This window comes from Rhinatrema bivittatum, chromosome 1 (genome assembly GCF_901001135.1).
Source record: "Rhinatrema bivittatum chromosome 1, aRhiBiv1.1, whole genome shotgun sequence".
NCBI classification, from domain to species: Eukaryota; Metazoa; Chordata; class Amphibia; order Gymnophiona; family Rhinatrematidae; genus Rhinatrema; species Rhinatrema bivittatum.
In genome coordinates, this window is record NC_042615.1 from 196,330,408 (window position 1) to 196,336,407 (window position 6,000).

A 6,000-nucleotide genomic window follows, 5' to 3' on the forward strand; every position below is an offset into this window, starting at 1 on the left:
TCCCCCGGAGGTCTAAGACCTCGGTCCGGTGGCCGAATCGCGGCAGGGACATAGCCCCCGGGCGAGGTTCGGGTGAGGCATACGAGGCACCTCGGTCCCGGCGTGGACGAGGCAGCGGGTGCATATCCTCAAACGTGGCGGTGAAGGTACTTGCGCATATTGCTGCCGCCTATTATTATTCTTGTGCGCCTGTTGTATTAAGCGCATATTGCTGCCGCATATTATTATTATTATTGTGCGCCTGTTGTATTAAGCGCCTATTGCTGCCGCATATTATTATTATTGTGCGCCTGTTGTATTAAGCGCCTATTGCTGCCGCATACTATTATTATTGTGCGCCTGTTGTATTAAGCACATATTGCTGCCGCATACTTATTATTATTGTGCGCCTGTTCTATTAAGCATATATTATTGCCGCTTCTCATTCAGCGCATAACTTTCAATGGAACAGAACGCCTCAGCGTCTTCAGCGGCGGCGACACCTGCCTCCGGCATTAAAGTCCTTGGCCTCTGCTCCGCATGCCAGCTTATAGCCACGCACAGTGAAGAGCCAGACTCCCTATGTGCCCAATGTGAGGAGGCCGTGGGACCCTCGGGCCAGGACCAGTCTCAGCCACGATTTGCTGACAGTTCCCCAGGGGCTACCCCGGATTTAGCGGGCAGTCTCGACCAATCGGGACTCCCGGGGGATCTTGTACCCCGGCGATTAGAGGCTGCTTCAATTTCCTGGGTGGATCTCTTTAAGGGGATTCATGCCTTTGTACAGATGCAAATGGCTTCCCGTCCAGGCCCTGCGGTTCCTGCTGTTCCTGTTGTTCCTGCTGTTTCTGCGGTTCCTGCGGTGGCTGCGGCTGCCGCTGCGGTGGCGGCTCCTGCGGATCCTGTTCCTGGACCCTCACGCCCTTATCGTGAGCGGGACCTCCCGCCGCTGGACAGTCCAGATCAATCAGACCAGGAGGTTTCACCGGATGAGTCCGAACTCCCGGACAAGGGGAACTTCCCCCAGGGATTGAGCCATATAGAACCATGAGGCGGTTCTTCCCTAAGGAGGATCTCTCCGACCTAGTGTCTCAGTGTCTGGCGGAGTTGGATATTAAAGGTCCCACGCTACGGTACCCTCTGCGCAGAATACCCTGCTGGAAGGGCTTCGTCCTACAGCTCGCCACTTTCCATTCTTGCAAGCGGCACAACAACTGATAGATTTAGAATGGGCGGCACCAGCGGCTTCCTTCAAAGGGGGCCGGGCCCTGACGGGCATGTACCCTTTGGCACCGGCTATCCAGGACCTGCTGGCGTGCCCTCAGGTGGACGCCTTGATTAGCGCTGTGGTCAAGCGCACTACCATTCCGGTTGAAGGGGGGACGGCCCTCAAGGAGCCTCATGACCGGCGACTGGACGCCATTCTGAAACAGACCTTTGAGGTGGCAGCTCTATCTTTGCGGATCGAGACCTGCTGCACAGTGGTGACGCGTGCCTGTTTGTCACAGGTTAGGAACAACGCTCCAGCAGCTGACATGGAGTCAGCTCTTTCGTTCCTCACGGATGCTGCATTAGACCTGGTCTGGACAACAGCTAAGGGGATCTCATCCTCCGTATCCGCCAGGAGGCAACTCTGGATCCGGAGATGGTCAGCTGATGCGCCTTCAAAGACACGCCTCACCAGATTGCCCTTTAAGGGCTCTTTCCTATTTGGCAGTGACCTTGATAAACTGGCCAGTACATGGGGTGCCTCTCCAGTACCTAGACTGCCGGAAGATCGGTTCAGAAGGGGCCAGCGCGCCTTTCCAAGACCCCCTAGGGGTAGAAACTCCCAACGCTTCACTCCCTATAGGAGTCGCTACCAGGCGCCTCGTCCTCAGGCCCGGAATCAGTCCTTTCGGACCAAGCAGCGCAAGAGGGGAGCCGGCCCGGGTTCAGGTCCCGGCCGCGCCTCACAATGAGAATCCGCCGATTCATCTGGGGGATGGAGCCATAGGGGGCAGGTTAACCCTCTTCTACCCCAGATGGGTCGAGATTACGTCGGACCAGTGGGTCCTCGCCATCATCCGAGAGGGGTATTATCTGGACTTTCATCATCTCCCTCCAGATAGGTTTGTGGAATCTTCATGCCCCATACACAAGAAGGCAGCTTTGGAAGCTACCTTGGCGAGGCTCCTCTCCTTGAAAGTCATCATCCCAGTACCTGCATGGGAAGTGAATTCTGGACACTATTCTATTTATTTCATGGTACCCAAGAAAGGGGGCACCTTTCGGCCCGTACTGGACCTCAAGTCAGTCAATCGATACTTAAGGGTCCCGAGGTTTATGGAAACTCTGTGCTCAGTCAAGAATGCAGTACAGCCAGGAGAATTCCTCACGGCCCTAGACTTGTCAGAAGCCTACCTACATATCCCGATCCATCCGGATCATCAGCGCTACCTACGCTTCAAGGTTCTAGGACGCCACTTCCAATTCCGGGCTCTGCCCTTCGGGTTGGCCACGTCACCACAGACCTTCACCAAGGTGGTCGTAGTGGTAGCAGCGGCGCTCAGACGGGAAGGAATTCTTGTCCATCCCTACCTAGACGATTGGCTAATCAGGGCGAAATCACGAGAGGAGAGCCATCAGGCAACCGACAGAGTGATCGCCCTTCTGGAAAGCTTGGGCTCGGTGGTCAACCTCAGCAAGAGTTGCCTACAGCCTTCCCAGTCACTGGAATACCTGGGAGTCCAGTTCGACATCCAGGCAGACACAGTCAGTCTCACTGCCAAGAGAAAGTTAAAACTTCAGTCGTGTCTCCGGTATTTGATGGGAGCCAGTCGGCCCATAGCTTGGGATTATCTGCAGGTTCTCGGTCTCATGGCCTCCACCCTGGAAGTGGTACCTTGGGCAAGGGCCCATATGAGACCTCTACAACGCTCCCTGCTCTCTCGCTGGAGCCCCCGCTGCCGGAACTATTCCACGCACCTACCTCTGCCAGCCAGAGTACGGACCCAGTTGCGGTGGTGGTTGCAGCCCAACCACACGGGCAGGGGGTCGAAGATGTCCTCCCCCACTTGGACTCTGCTCACCACAGATGCCAGCCTGAGCGGCTGGGGAGAACATTGCGAAGAACTCACCACACAAGGGCGGTGGAACAGAGAAGAGTCAGCGTGGAACATCAACAGTCTAGAGGCCCGGGCAGTCCGATTGGCATGCCTACGATTTGCTCACAGACTGAAGAACAGAGCAGTCAGAGTGATGCCCGACAACGCCACCACGGTGGCATACATCAATCGTCAGGGCGGAACCAGAAGCCAACAGGTATCTCTGGAGATAGCCCCGCTGATGGCTTGGGCAGAGGCGAATCTTCAGGATATCACCGCCATCCACATTGCCGGGAAGGACAATACCGCGGCAGACTTCCTCAGCAGAGAAAGCCTAGATTCGGGAGAGTGGCAGCTGTCACCCACAGCCTTCCAGATGATTGTGGATCACTGGGGGATTCCGGACATGGACTTACTAGCGGACAGGTCCAATGCTCAAGTACTCAGCTACTTCAGCCGCAAGCGCGACCCGTTCTCACACGGAATCGATGCCCTGGTTCAGCCATGGCCTCCAGGGACTCTGCTGTACCCCTTTCCTCCGTGGCCTCTGCTGGGCGCCATCATCCACAAGATTCAGAAACACCGGGGCCTAGTTCTTCTAGTGGCACCAGACTGGCCAAGAAGACCCTGGTATGCGGACATGAGAAGACTACTGGCAAGGGAGCCCCTTCCCCTGCCTCCTCTCTGGGACCTTCTACGTCAAGGTCCCACCCTCCACGAGGATCCGGCTCAATTCTCTCTTACGGTCTGGCCATTGAGAGGGCTAGACTGAAGAAAAGAGGTTACTCGGAGCCCGTGATGGATACACTCCTCCGAGCCCGCAAGTTTTCCACATCCCTCACCTACGTCAGGATCTGGAGAGTATTTGAAGCATGGTGCGACACTCATGGCACCAATCCACATGCGACCACAATCCCTATTGTTCTGGATTTCCTGCAGGATGGGCTTCAGAAGGGTCTCTCCCTCAGCTCCATCAAGGTTCAGGTGGCTGCGCTGTCTTGCTACGGTCCCAGGAGGGATGGCAAGACCATTGCCAAGCACCCAGATGTTTCTCGCTTCCTGCAAGGAGTCAAGCATATTTGTCCGCCACTGAAGTGGCCTGTGCCCTTATGGAACCTCAATCTTGTTTTGGATTTCCTCGCGGGTTCCACCTTCAGACCTCTTCGGGGCCTGTCTCTCCGTTCTCTAACCTTGAAGATGGTGTTCTTGCTGGCCGTATGTTCAGCACGCCGCATCTCAGAGATACAAGCACTGTCCTGCCGTGATCCCTTTCTCAGAATCACTCCTGAGGCTATCCATCTTCGGACGGTTCCCTCCTTTCTACCTAAAGTGGTTTCACTGTTTCATCTTAACCAAACCATATCCTTGCCTACCACGGCGGGTTTGAAGAAATCTGAAGAAGGGCGTTTATTACGCCATCTCGACATTGGCAGATTGCTGCCCAGATATCTGGAAGTGACACAAGACGTACGAAAGACAGGCCATCTGTTCGTCCTGCACAGCGGAAAGAAACAAGGTGAAGCGGCCTCTCGGCCTACCATCGCCCGCTGGATTAAAGAAGTTAGCAGAGCAGCTTACGTAGAGGCTGGGAAATCTCCGCCTCTACAGGTCAAGGCTCATTCTACCAGAGCATAAGCGGCATCCTGGGCAGAATCCTGGATGCTGTCGCCTGCAGAAATATGTAAAGCGGCGACATGGTCCTCCCTCCATACCTTCTCCAGATTCTACCGTCTGGATGTCCAGGCCAGGGAGGACACAGCATTTGCGAAGGCGGTCCTACATGGTCCTCAGGCAGCCTCCCGCCCAGGCTGGGAGTAAAGCTTTTGTACATCCCATTCGTTCTGAGTCCATCTGGCTACACGCCAGGAAATGTTGAGATTACTTACCTGATAATCTCCTTTTCCTTAGTGTAGACAGATGGACTCAGCATCCCACCCAGCTGCCTGTGTACATGGGTTTCACCGATTCAAGGTAAGCCATGTCATCTGTTTCCATAAGAGCGTACACTCTACCAGGTGTCTTCCGGTTGTGAATGCTGGCGGTCTCCTGCTACTATCAATCGGTCAGGGGAATCCTGTTTCACTATTTCACTGAGTGTCAGTACACACATCCATAACAGCTTTTGCAAGGAAGATTACTGAGTTGCTAGGCTTCCTGTGGGGGTATATATACCCGTGCTGACGTCAGATCCGTCTCCAACTGCTAGCACGAGCATACTATACCCATTCGTTCTGAGTCCATCTGTCTACACTAAGGAAAAGGAGATTATCAGGTAAGTAATCTCAACATTTAAAACAAATCGAAGAAAATTTTTTTCACTCAGTGCATAGTTAAGCTCTAGAATTCATTGCTAGAGGATGTGGTTACAGCAGTTAGTGTAACTGGGTTTTAAAAAGGTTTGGATACGTTCCTAGAGGAAAAATCCATAAACTGCTATTATGGTAATTAATTAGCAATAGTAGATTGTGATTTATCTGTTTGGGTACTTGCCAGGTACTTACGACTTGGATTGGCTATTGTTGGAAACAGGATACTGGGCTTGATGGACCCTTGGTCTGACCCAGTATGGCATATCTTATGTTCATTTTATTCTGTCAGATATATAGAAGATTGATGTAATTGGATTAATTGACTCAGAATGGATCTTGGACTGCGTTTGTGTTATTCCTATTGCTATATTATGTTTAAATAAATGCTTGCATTTACTCTAAACTGAAGCTGACTCATGCGCTGCAGGGAGTTCTTCAACCTTGACAATTTGCCAGAAATCTCATCCTTCGCTCTCCAGAGTTTTGTTTGATCCAGAGTAATTTGCTTAGCACTGCTGGGAAAAAAAAGGTATAACCTGGAGTTTTTTGCTTATACCTTGACTTCAAAGATCTTAGCACTGCCTCAGCTAGTCATGAAGAAGTCCAATTTCAGCCACTGTCCGGAT